Source organism: Lactuca virosa, chromosome 2 (assembly GCF_052849685.1).
Source record: "Lactuca virosa cultivar CGN04683 chromosome 2, Lactuca_virosa_CGN04683_v6, whole genome shotgun sequence".
Taxonomy (NCBI): domain Eukaryota; kingdom Viridiplantae; phylum Streptophyta; class Magnoliopsida; order Asterales; family Asteraceae; genus Lactuca; species Lactuca virosa.
Window position 1 is genome coordinate 177153403 of NC_136427.1, and position 14591 is coordinate 177167993.

General features: G+C 39.1%; 1 pseudogene; it reads right to left on the reverse strand.

Annotated features, from left to right (window-relative positions):
- Positions 1-13035: 13035 nt before the first annotated feature.
- On the reverse strand, positions 13036-13796 carry LOC145157986 (cationic amino acid transporter 5 pseudogene; annotated as a pseudogene).
- Positions 13797-14591: the final 795 nt, after the last annotated feature.

A 14591-nucleotide genomic window follows, 5' to 3' on the forward strand; every position in this document is an offset into this window, starting at 1 on the left:
CTGATAAAATGAACTTTGATGTCGATGTGCTTGGTTTTTGAGTGCTGGACCGGATTTTTAGCAATTTGGATCGCAGCCTCATCACAAAATAAAGGGGTTTCTTGAAAGTTCAAACCGTAGTCCAACAGCTGATGTTGGATCCATATGACTTGAGAACAACAGGCAGACTCAGCTACGTATTCTGCTTCTGTTGTTGAGGTCGAGACAGTATTATGCTTCTTGCACTGCCAGGACACCAGCCTATCTCCGAGAAATTGACATCCGCCTGAAGTCGATTTCCTTTCAAGCTCGCAACCTTCGTAATTGCTGTCTGCAAAAGCATAAAGATCAAATTCGGAATTTTTCGGATACCAAAGACCCAGTTTTGGGCTGCCTTTGAGGTACCAAAAAATCCTTTTAACAGCAATAAGATGACACAGTTTAGGATTAGCCTGGTAGCGCGCGCATTGACAGACCGCAAACATAATGTCTGGGCGACTTGCAGTCAGATACATCAGCGATCCGATCATCGATCTGTAGTACGTTTGATCTACGGATTCGCCTTCAAGATCAGGAGTCAGCAGTGGTCTCTCCGCCATGGGCGTCAAGGCAGGTTTAGCGTCTCTGAACCCGAACTTCTCGAGCATATCGTCTACATATTTGGTTTGATGAATCAGGATTCCGGCTGAAGATTGTTTGACCTGAAGCCCCAAAAACATGGTCATTTCCCCAACGAACTCATCTCGAACCGCTTTTTCATGACGTCCTCGAACTCCTTGCATAGCTGAGGACTCGTCGACCCGAAAATGATATCGTCCACGTATATTTAGAAACGAATTTGATCTGGACCGACATGTTTGATGAATAGGGTCTGATCAATAGTGTCGTGGGAATAGCCATGATTGAGCAAGTGTTGTGTTAGGGTAGCATACCAGGCTCTAGGAGCTTGATGCAGCCCATACAAAGCCTTGTCTAACTTGTAGACATGGTTGGGAAGTTTTGAGTTAACAAACCCAGGAGGTTGGTCAACATAAATCTCCTCCTTCACATTGCTGTACAAGAAAGCCGTCTTGACGTCCATTTGATAGACGGTGAAGTTCATGAAGGAAGCATAGGCGAGGAAGATACGAATAGCCTCCAAGCGTGCCACCGGAGCATAGACCTCTGTATAATCAAGACCCTCTATTTTTCTGAACCCACGGACCACCAATCTCGCCTTATTACGTACAATTACACCCGAATCATCTTGCTTGTTCCGAAACACCCATCTAGTGTCGAGAGATTTCTTGCCTTTAGGCAACTCCACCAACTTCCAAACCCCGCGCTTTTTGAATTGATTGAGCTCGTCATGCATGATATCCACCCAGCTGGGCTCATTCAAAGCCATTCCGACGTTCTTGGGCTCTATTTGAGAAATGAAGCAAGAATAGAGACATGTGTTGACGTCTCCACTCTGGCTTCTCGTTCGAACTCCGTCGCCCAGCTGGCCAATGACGTTTTCTATCGGATGATCGCGTTGTATGCGAGAGGGGATTTCGTGACTGATGTCATTGAGTAAAACGGGAAGATTGTGGATATTGATAGCCCCTTCATGTGCTGAAGAATCCACGGTAGATGTACCAGCTTCGTTTGGTGGATTTGCTACAAACTCATCTGCGATTCGTTCGGGAAAGAGAAGTTCCATCAAATTTTGAGTGACAGCGGAAGTATCTTGGTTCACGAACTCTCTTTCGACCGGAGTAAGAGGAGTAGCATCAGCATCTGGAGTAGGTTGTTCCGTTGATGACTCAGAAGAATCGATTGGAACAGTAGACTCCACTGGAGGATCAGTAGCAGAAACCAATGGTGGTCTGTAGACAACCTCTTCATTTTTGTCTTCAATGATAGTCTTCGAGCCAGAGGTAGACCCAGCTTGGTTATCAGAAGACACACTAAAGGATTTGAATAGTGATGTGTAGTCAAATAGCCAATCAGGACCCACCCTAGCGTCCGTCTCATTCTCTTCAAGCCATCGAACATCGAAAGACTCCACGATTTGTTTCGTGTTCTTGTTGTATACCCGGTAAGCAGTACGAGCAGCGTATCCGACAAAGTAGCAATCATCAGCTTTTGCATTGAACTTTGGGTTGGATTCCAAGTGGAGAAGGGTGCAAGGGCAACCAAATACTCGGAAATGGCTGACAGATGGCTTGTGTCCATATAGAATCTCATACGGGGTTTTCATCTGGGCTTTGTTGATCAGGACACGATTTTGAACGTAGCAAGCCGTGTTAATCGCCTCTGCCCAAAAGAAAACTGGAAGTTTAGAATCACACAGCATCGTCCTTGCGGCATCTTGTAATGTCCGATTCCTCCGCTCAGCAACACCATTTTGTTGTGGTGTCTGAACAGAACTGAATTGACGCACAATACCCTTCTCAGCGCAGAAATGATCAAGAACAGCATTCTTAAATTCTGTTCCATTTTTTGTACGAAGCGCTTTCACTCGGTTGTTGGTTTGGTTCTCGATCATTACAATGAACTTCTTGATAAGGTCTGCGATCCCAGCTTTGTTGGACAGAAAGAAGACCCACGTGAAACGAGAGAAATCGTCTATCACAACGAGACAATACGAATTTCGGTTGATGCTGAGGACGTTGACCGGACCAAACAAATCCATATGCAACAATTGGAGCACCTGACTGATGGAGTTGACCTGCTTTGGCAGATGTGGCTTCCGATGATGTTTGCCTTGAGCACAGGAAACACATTTTTCAAAAGTAATAAAATCTCTGACAGGTAGACCGCAGACCATTTCGTTCTTGGCAAGACGGTTCAGATTCTTTGCATTTGCATGGCCGAGTCGACGATGCCACAACATTGCGTTTTGTTCTGAGACTTTGGAAAAGAGACAAGTGACTTCATCGGGTACATTGTTGTTCATGTAGATAATATAGGCATTCCCATCCCGCTTAGATTTGACGAGAATCCACTCCTCCGGAATGACAAAGCCCTGCTTTAAGATTAGACATTCTTTATCGGTGAAGTGTGTCGAGCAACCCTTGTCGCAGATTTGAGAAACACTCAGCAGACTGTGCTTCAGCTCAGGAGCATAGTTGACATTCTCAAAACTGAGCACTCCATTGGTCACCGTTCCCTTTTGCGTGATCTTTCCACCTTCTCCGCCCGCAAAGGAGACATATCCCCCATTAAATGTCTGAATGTCGTGCAGTTGGGAGATATCTCTAGTCATGTGCCGGGAGCAGCCGCTGTCGACATACCACGGTCTGACGACATTCCTCCGCAACTGTCCCTGCACGATGAGCGGAATCATTTAGATTTGGGGACCCAGGTCATTACAGTCCTGGGTTGACCCTTAACTTTCACAGATTTCTCTTTTGATTTCTCTTTTGATTTCTCTTTTGATTTCTCTTTTGATTTCTCTTTTGATTTTTCTTTTTCAACAGATACAGAGGAGGATGATGACTGATCAGATTTTAATTTTGGCATCCATTGATATTTAGGTTTTGAAACAGTTTTCTTTTCAGTTTGCTTTGAGCAGGTGGATTTTCTACCCGAAGAGGTTGAAGATCCAGATCTGCTTTTTGACGAAATCGACTTTGGCTTAGCTTTGGTCGATTTTGGCAAACTGTTTGTGAATTTATTGAAAACCTGTTTGTTCTTTTGAAAACCTGCCATTTTCTTGTTTTGATTTGTTTTCCAGTCATCATCTCGAGAGCGAGTTGTGGAGGATTTTCTAATTAAAGATCGTCCTCTAGACTCATTCTCTCCCCTTTTTGACATGTGATGCACAAACATACGGTTTAGACAATTTCTGGCAATATGACCAGCAGTACCACAGTTGAAACAAATTTGTTTATTATCATTGGAAATGGTACTGCTCTTGTCAGATTTCTTGCATTTATTAACATTTCTAGCATTTTCACATTTGCAAGAACAAGCACAAGATTGTGTGGCAAACGTAGAAGATGTAGAAGCATTTGAATCAAACTTAGCAACTTTATCAGAAACGACATTATTATTTTCAATCTTATCATTCTGAAACATCACGCCACCAGAAACAAAAACATCAGTTTTAGAGTTTAAAACAGACTCATCACAAAACTCAACACCAAATTTTGACACTGAATTATTCGACTCAGACTTTTCAGCTTCTTGATCCCCCTGAACTACTGACATATCTGCACTTGAGGTAGAAATGTTAGTATCCAAAATTTTATCATTAGACCGTGTTGCTTGTTCAGAAGCTGATTTCCCATAAACCATGTAAGGTTCTCTGTTAATTTCTTCTTGAGATAGAGGAATAGTAGTGTAATTATGATTGAAGGGAGGAGGGACGCTCTCAAATCCTAATCCTACTTTTATCTGGTTACCACAAGTAATGTCCTTCCACTACATTTGTTTCTCGATCATTTTTGCAACTACTTCACTTGACCCATCGAATTTTTTAAAATTAAATTCAGCATTTTCAAATCGGTTTTTCAATGCGTCAAGTTCAGCGGTTACAGCAGCAAATTTTTTTTTGAGATGATCATAGTTCTCGCATTTGTTGCTGTAATCCTCTTGCAGTTTCTTAAAGTCCTTTCTTTTATTTTCTAATTGTGTCTTTAAAGGCTTTTGATTTTTCCTAAGAGTGTATCCCTCATATTTAAGGTCCTCGTTCTCTCTCTTGATTAACTCAATTTGTTCACGTAAGAAATTAACAGTCTTAATGCAATATTGAGAGCAACCAAATTCACTGACCTCGGGTTTAGCTGGCTCAGGAGTAGTTTGCACCATGAACGCAAACTGAAGATTCATCATCTCTTCTTCAGGGTCTTTCTCTGCTTCTTCCTCCTCACAATCCTTGATTTGAGCAAGATGCGCATTTTCAGGTCCTGAAATGTTCAGAGCCTGAATTTGATCTTCCCAATCAAAGGATTGAGCCACCATAGCCAAGTTAGCAGTCTGATTGCTTGAAGATGATCCTCTGTTGACATTGTTCACCGGCACCATGGTTCGCTCAGAATTCTCCCTTCGATCTGGCTTTGGACATTCTCGAGCAAAGTGTCCAGGTTCATGGCAATTATAACACCTCTGATTTCCTTTGTTGAACCCTACTTTCTTGTCAGAGTTCACACTCTAGTTATTCTTTCCAGTTTTCTTGGAGAATTGTTTTGCCCTAAAAACAGCCATAGCCATTTGCCATGTGATATCCATCTCCTCCACATCCTCTGGATGGATCTGGTCTAGGTCAGCAAAAGATAGTTGTGGGGAAAGCTCTCCGGCCACAAAAGCATTGTAGCAGTTCACCAGACCAGTGGCGAGGGCCAGATTTTCTTCCGTTTCTTTTAAAGATGAAGCTTGAGAACTGATTCCATGAGATTGAATGGGTGCATTTGAGGATGAACCAACAATAGAACCAACTTGTTGAAGAGAGGTCTGAGGTTGAGGAACTTAAATGTGTTGCATTGAAGGGATGACGTATGAGGTGGGCTGATGAGTCACATAGGGTTGAACTTGAGGAACATGAGAAACTGGAGGAGCTTGAGGAGTTGAGAAGCTTGAGAAAGCAGTGTTGTTGGTGGTTTGGATCCCAAGATTTGATGTGGAGTATGAATTGACATGGTTAATCTCCCTTTGCTTATCATCGAGATCACAAGCCTTAATGATCGCCATTGTTTTAGCCAAACTCAAACGGTTCAAATCTTTGGTCTTTTTAATCACTGAGACATTCATATCCCAAGATTTTGGTAGAGAACTCAGCAACTTCTTGTTGATCTCAGATCTTGTAACCATCACACCAGCAGAGCTCATTTCTGTGGTAAGTGTGATAAACCTTTGCAACTGATTCTCAAGTGTTTCTCCCAAGACATGGTTAAACATATTGAACTTCTGTCGCAACATGTCTTGGCGACTCTATTTCATGTCTTCATTCCCTTCGTATACTTCGATCAGTGCTTCCCATAAGGCCTTTGTTGATGTATACTCATGGAAACCTTGAGCAATTTCCGGAGATAATGCCATGGTAAGTGTGGCAAGAGCCTTTTCCTGCTCCTCGACTCTCTCAAAATCATCGTCAGTGTAATTCTCAACCTGCTTGTCAGTTATGGTTCCATCTTCCAATGTGAATGTGATGCGGATTGGACCTCTAAGAATGCTTTGTCATATCTTGAAATCCTTCATTTTGATGTACTTCTCGATCTGATATGTCCATTCTGGAAATCCTTCTGCGGATAAAAGTCGTGGAAATCGAGAAGTGGTTCCCATAATCGCATCCAATTCATGGTGAGCTGACATGCTTTGAGATTCCATTTTTTTGTTTTTGATTTTTGTTGTTTTTGTTTTTTTTTTAATTTTTAATAAAAATTAACTTGAAAAATAAACAAAATGATCAAGGAATGAAGGTTTTCGGTTGAGTGGTGATGACCGAAAACAAGGAATTCGGTATGGTGAAGGGATTCAGTTGAAAGGAAAATAAGGTTTTCGGTTCTGAAGAGAGAGAAGGTTTTCGGTTTCTGAATTATAAGGGGTTTCGGTTTCTGAAAGTTCAAGAGATTTCAGTTGAAGAACATTTTTCGGTTTCTGAAGATTCAAGAGATTTCGGGTGAAGAACAGTTTTCGGTTTCTAAAGATTCAAGAGATTTCGGTTGAAGAGCAGTTTTCAGTTTCTGAAGATTCAAGAGATTTCGGTTGAAGAACAGTTTTCGGTTTCTGAAGATTCAAGAGATTTCGGTTGAAGAGCAATTTTCGGTTTCTGAAGATTCAAGAGATTTCGGTTGAAGAAGAGTTTTCGGTTTCTGAAGATTGAACCGAAAACTAACAGTTTTCAATGAAAAACTTAGATTTTCGATCCTGAATTGATTTCCACACATTGAAACCTCAAACACAGCCTTCAAACAAGATAGATCTGGACAGAAAACGATTTAATATGTGTTTTCGGTTGATGAAGATCAAACCGAAAACAATAAGATTTCAATCGAAAAGCTGAAATCCAAGCAGATCTCGGTTCCACACCAAACAAGCTACCATCTGATCTTCAAAACTCAAGCAGAAACAGGCTTCTATTGACCGAGAACTTGATGAACACAAACTGTGAAGCTGAAAACTGAATAATAAGCTTGATTGACACCGGTTCTTACTCTGATACCAATTGTTAGTCCCCAAATCTGCTTGTGTATCAATCAGATCTGTTTGATGGTGCGGAATCCCAATCAAACGGATGATTTCAGATCTAATAGAATAGAAGTAGAAGAAGAAGATGAATCTATGATGTATTTAAGATTGAAATGATGAACAATACACAAGATTCACACACACTTTCTTCTCTCTCTAGTTTCTCTCACACCTTAGAATACACACACTTAAGCTCCTTGGCTCTTACCCTCACATGCACTCCTCACCCTATATATATGGACCTAAGGCCAAGCCCAAAATACAAATAATCCAATGCTAGACTGAAAACACATGGGTTTTCGGTCCAAGCTACAATTAATCATATACTATTTTCGGCCCAAATAATAAAAACAATAAATGCTTAGAAAAGCAAAGTATAAACCATATTTTTGACCCAACAAAGTTACTAAGGCTAGTCCATCGAAGGCTGATAAAGTGCCTACTGAGAAGGAAGTAACAAATCCTGTTCACGAAACTATTGTTCAGGATATTCAAAAGGAGGTTGTGCCCTCGAAATCCGGTGTGCTCAAACGGACAAAGAAAATGGCACACAGACCTCGTCATTCACCGGAAAAATAGCCTATTATTTAAGAGGTTCCTGAGAAGTCTATTTCATCACCTAAAGGTGTTTCTCTTTCCAAAACAAAGAGGATTTGTAAACCTCATTTGAGTAGAAAGGGTGTTACTATTCGTGAGATGTCAGCTCCAGTTTCTCCAGCTTCGAAGAAACGTCGAGCTCACAAAATGGTGAAGAAAATAACGAAAAAGTGAAAGCAAGTGCAAGATCCATTGGATGAGGTTGTACTTGAAACAGAGTTCGAAGATAGTGATCAATCACCACCAACGAATGATAACATTGGCTTTGATTCACCTCAGAGGGACTCTCCGGTCAAGTCAACTTTCGAGGCGACTGGCAGTCTTGGTGGCAATGTGGAAACATCTAATGTGGATACAACCACTAATTTGGGTGATCATTCTAATTCATCCACCCCTAAGCTGACTTCGGTCATACCACCCGAAGTTTCGGTTGCTGAGTCCATTTTGGAGGAGGTACAAACTTCAGGCATCACTGCGCACATATCTAATATGGACGCACATGTCAACAAGGGTGATGGGATGTCGACTAACGAAGCCCAAGGTATTTCGAATGTCTCTAATTCATCTATTCCTCTTTCCATAGTTACTTCTTCTACATTCGAAACTACTTTCGTTGATACTTCTACTTCGTTACCACCATTTCAAACATCCACTCCTACATCTTTACCTACTTCGTTACCATTATTTCAAACGATACATGAAGTGAGGTTGAAGCGTGAGTCTGATTTGTATAATCATGAGGTTAAGAGTTTTAAAGTTGTTGCTAAAGAAAGACACATTCTTTTTGTTGAAGTTGTTAAGAAGGTGAAGGAGGATGTGAATTTTAAGACTGAAGAGATTCGTCAAGAGCTGGCGAAGGAGGTGGGTAACCTTGATCAGAATTATTCTCATCTTCATAAAAAGGTTGATACAATTGTTGATGTTGTGACGAAGGTTGTTGAATTTTATTATTCTCTTCTTACCAAGGTTGATACGAAATCAAAAACTGATTCTCAAAGCTTTGCAACATTGGAAGAATTATTAGGAAGCTTGAAAGAGTTATTTTCAAAGATTGGCTCTTTTCCACAGTCTTTGGTTTCTCAAGATTCTTTATCTCATATGTTTTCGTCATTAGAGTCTAATGTGTAAAGCTGAGTTAGCTCCACTTCTAAAGCTTGTCAATTGTTGCCTTCTGATGCCCCACCTGTTAAAACAAAGGTTGAAGGGGGAGAAACGGGTGGTGGTTCTAGTGTTTCGAAAGGTGTTGATGAAGGGAAGGTGGTTGGGAAGGTAATGAGTACACAGATTCCAACTTTGTTGCCTAAGTCTACTTTATCAACAACTTCAACTACTATCACTTCGAAGCCATTAACAAAAGGTGTTGTCATTGGTTCATCTGCTGGTGGATCAAGTTCAAAGCCACCTTCATCAAAGGGAGAAATGGAAGGAAAAGGAAAGGGTATTAGCACTGATCCAACTAAAGAAGAAAAAAAGATCGCCTTGGAAAAGGAAATAGATAAACAAAAGCAGACTCAAAGCATTCTGAGACAAAGAAAGAGTGATCCTCCTGGTCTTGAAAAGGGTGATCCACCAAAGCCATATTGTTATGAAACTATTGAAGCTTCGGTTTTCAGTGGAATTATGCATGAGTTCGAGAAAGTTCCTAAAAATAGCTTTGATACTGAAAACACTGATTTCAGTCAGTTGGATTTTCCTATCAATGAAATGATGTTCATTTTAGCTAAGTATCATATTGTGGATAAATTTGAAGACAATGAAGAATACAAGAGGTTGAAGATCATATATCATGCATTGCTTGGTAAAAGAGAAGAGGAAATCTGGTCATTGGTAAAGATAGTGAGGATTCTCAATATCTCAAAAGATGTTTTATTCGAAGGGATATTGCAGAATTATCGATTCCATGTTGTTCGAGCCAACAATGTAGCTTTTGACTTCTCTATAGCAGATTTTCCTTTGATGAATCTAAATGATCTCATCAATGTTGCAAGGATTTTGAGAGGTGTGGATGTTTCGAAGCTTCAAATGACCAACAAAGAAGAATTTCTGATTGGGTTCGCACATACAAAACTGTTCATAGACAATTACTTCGATTGTCTTGCCATGACATATGTGGAACTTGTACTTGCAATGGTGTAACAACCCGTTATTTTCAAGTCAATAAAAGTCAACAAAAGTCAAACTTGCTAAATAAAAGTCAAATTGTCAATTGGTTAAATTCATAAGGTTTAAATATATCTAATTATGTGTTTTGGTAAATGAATCAAATGCGTTTTAAAAATCAAAAGCACCTTTTTATTAAAACCGAGAACCTTCGCAGACCCCACCTCCTCGGACCGAAAACAGATTTCGGTCAAGACTGAAATCAGCTCCAACCGCAAACCACTTCGGACCGAAAACGGTTCTCGTTCAGATCCGAAATCTCTCTTTTGGGCTACTTTTCGGCCGAAAACCTCTTCTATATATACGTTTTCAACCGTGAACACAATTCATTTCTCGACTTTCCAAACCGTAAACACTCCCATTTTCTCTCAAGTATCATCCGAAAACCTTCAAATCTTCAACCGAAATCATCATTCCACAATTAAATATTCATAAATTCACCAAGAACAATCTTCAAATCTTCAAGCATACACCAAAAACACCCAAGCTTACACCGAAAACACCTAAGCTGAGACCGAAAATGCCAAGAAACCCCCTCAATTAATTCCTAACACTTTTTGTAAGTATGTCTTACATAGTTAAGTGTTGTCTAACACTTAATTTATAATTTAGTTTATTTAAATTAATATCTTATTAATTTAAATACGATATCGTGTATAATTATTATTAGGACACGACTACGCACGCGGGTTCTAACCCGAGGATCATCGCTACCATTTCGCATCCAAACACGAACTTACATTCGAGGTGAGTTTATACCCCTACGTTTTCACTATTTTTCCATGTTTTTAGGGGGAATACAAGTAAAACACAAGGAATCTTATGTTAACATACGAACGACTTCAAACGATTTCGAACCGTTTTCAAACCATTTGCAACTACTTTGAAACTGTTTTAACTACTACATTTTATCAAAATATATTTCATTATATTTTTAACCCTTTTGTAACATGTCGAGCAAAAGGGGTATTTCTACAAATATTCTTATACCATTTGATACGAACTGTTAAATTGAAATGGTTTTCATAACATACGGAACATACATTCAAACTATAATAGGTATAGTTTGTGAATCATTACACTATTTTACTAAGCTCAAGAAATGATACAAGAACATAAATACAAACTATAATAGGTATAGTTTAGGAAACACTACGCTATTCTACTAAGATCAAGAACACTATACAGGAATAACTATATAAATTATAACAGGTATAGTTTATGGAACATACTCACTATTTCACTATTTCAAGGATACACTACTAAAATAATTATTTAAGTATAATTATTTTACATTACAAGTACACTACTACAAGGTAATACATACATTTTCAAGTACACGGGAACACTATAATACTATACGTAAACTAGTTAATACAGGATTGTGAGGCACTAATTCATTGTACCCACTAGAGTACAGGTTAAAGTCCTATAAATTATAACCAGAGTCTCCTTGAGGGAGAGCGTGAATTTGTGTATAGATCTATACAGGACTGACAATCCCGCACCTTAACTGTTAGCTACAGTTAGGCCGGCAGGCCTGGGGTGACAAATGTCATAACATTCTGACGCCTGAAGAACGTCGTGGAGGCCACTAGTCATTTTAGCATGGTTATATATGAAACTCACAATAGTATTAACTAAACCATTGTTTACGGGGCTAACACTAATTCAAGGGTTTTATTTTAATAATAAGGCAACATTACACTATTTCACACTACAGTTAGAGAATTCCAGGCATATATACAAAAAGGTTTTTCATACAAACACTATTATGATATACTACTTTTCTAGTTCAGTGAGAACATACATTTCTGAGAAAATAATTACTCATATGGTTTCATTCACTAAAAAAACTATCAGTACACTAATATAGAGAACACCAACATACATACTTTTTGGTCTTAAGGCCTAAGACTACATTACATTCACTACAAAAAATATAGGATTTTCTGGGAGAACACACTATCATTTTACAAGAATTCAAGAAAGAATTCTAAAACAAAATACTTATGAACTCGCCAACTTAATTGTTGATACACTTTCAAAATCATTTGTATTCTCAGGGAACCAGTAGACAGGTACACCCGCAGGTTTTTGAGAAGACGGAGATTTATAGAGTCGCGTCTTTTATACTTTTGCTATACACTTTTGGTGTCATACAAACAATGTTTGAACACAATGTAAATGCTATTCTATCAATGTAATGGTTGTTGTTTGCTTTGATTACTATTATACAATTGTTGTGATACTATTCATGACGTCCTCCGCCCCCGAACGTTTCCGCCATTCTGGTTTGGGGGTGTGACAAATTGGTCGTCAAGTTACTGTTCCCCAATCAATGCTAAAGGGTCATGGAAATCTTAAAGATTATGAAGATGGTGAAATTTGTGTGAAACCATTGGGAATTGTTTTTCTTGGGAAGAAAAAGAAAGAGAAAAACACAAAGTTCCTTTTTCAAGATTATGATGTGGAAAAGTATACCAATTCGCAATATACGAATATTCTTGTTCGTATAAACAATTTCAAAAGGAATACTGATGGAGACAAAGCTGAGGTTCGAAGAACAATTAATTGGTACTCAGAGATCAGAAGAATTTTACATCAAGCGACCAAGATGCTAATGACTTGGGATTCGACACTGCTCACAAAGGGGGAAAATGTTGAGGTCGAATTTAGTTGTGAGGTGTCGAAGCGTCCTTAGTTATTTGTTGGTGTTGAAGTATGTGTTGTATGTATTGCATAAGGGCACATTTGTAAGTCGAAGTGTATTGGTTTAGCCCTTGTGTAGTTTTTGTTTACTTCTGTCATTCCTATAAATAGGGATAGGTACTAGAGTTAGAGTAACTTTTGAGCCTTTGCTGTTCTTACTCTAAAACATTCTTTGTATCTTTCAGAAGTAATATTGAGCTAAACAGATTTTATTTATAATTCTGTGTTCTTGATTGATCCATACTCTGATTTCATTTCAATCACTTGATTCACACGAACTACACATTCTGATATTTTGATGATGATCTGTATTTGAAATTTGTGATTTTCTTGAGATGGTTTTTGTGAACAATGTTTTTATATGAATTTAAAAATGAAAATTTCGGTTTGGAAATTTGGGTGTTACTTCGGACGATCAATATTTGTACATTTCTACATCATGGATAAAGAAAGCGTCATTAGGCAATAAATAATAGTGATGATCGACATAGACCCGAGTAATCCCAGAGGTATGTCCCTTGATGGGTTCTTTATTTCTTCCACCATGGTTGCGATTGTATCAAATCCTCCATAAGCAAAGTACACAATAGCTGCATATCTAAAGACACCTTCAGGGCTATAAGGTGCAAAAGGTTTCATGTTTGAAGCATCGACGTGCATGAACCCTACGATGATCACGAAGAGGATGACAATGGTGTTGATTGCAATGCAATCCAGTTAAGTTACAAAGTCGTTCTTTTGCTGCTCACTGCAATGATGGTAGCGATTGCTAGCATGAAAACTGCTATTGGATCCAATAGGTTGTATCCTTCTGCGAGATTTGTATGTATCCGTACATAGTTTGGTTCACGGTTGAGAAGACCGGTGAAGTACGACGTCCATAATCGAGCAACCACTGCACCACCCAGAATGCATTCAAGAAGAATGTTTCCGAAGGTGATGAGTGTCGCTAAGTCTCACAGTTCTACTCTGAGCTATGCAAACGAACCACCAGCCACCACAATATCAATATCGAACTCTTTATAGCATAAAAAAGAAAGCATCATACAGATTCCAGAAGCTATGTAAGATAAAACAATAGTTGATCCAGCGTTGGCATGAGCTTGCTGTCCGGTAAGAACAAAGATTCCACCACCGGTGACTGCACCAAAACCGAACCACATCAAATCCCACCGGTTAAGGAAGCGCTTCATTTCATTCTCACTCTGCTTTCTTATCTTCTCAATCTAGTTATAATATTCAAAGCGGCTGAGAAGACGATCTTTGAACCTAGAATAGGTGTGGGACAAGGCGTACCTGTAGGTACTCCAGTCTCGGAAAGATTCCTCCTGGAAGAGATCTTCTTTGCTCCATCTCCAGTAGGATTGTAGGTGAATTTGTTAATCATCCATAATTTCTAATGAAGCAATGTTTTATTGAAATCGGGTTCTTGGGTCTTTCAATCTTTATGAAATCCATTTCCGTGTCTCATTTATTGGTTTTTTGTTGGTTAGTGTCGTGATGGGCTGTAACGTCCCAAAAATTACTATATAAAAATATTATTTTAAAACTAACAGAAACATCATTCATTCATTCCAAAATTCATCAAAATGTGATAATGTATAAAATAGTTATCAGAGTACAAATCATGTCATAAAATGGGTAACGTTGGGGGATGTAGTGCGATCATGAAGGGCTCTTCCCTTTCGAAACAGAAGTACTTGAAACCATAAACATAAAACTGTAAACTCAAATCTTACTGAGTTTCCCCAGAATACCACACATCAAACATATAAAAAAGCTCAAAGCTAAACTGGGTCTATTTCACCCCCTTCGGTATCTTTCAACCGGTATTGGGTATATTTCACCCTTTAGTATCTTTCAACCGGTATTGGGTCTATTGCACCCCTTCGGTATCTTTCAACCGGTATTGGTTCTATTTCACCCCCTTCGCTATCTTTCAGTAGGTACTGGGTGTAACTGATGGGTTTTGAGCAATTCTATCACTC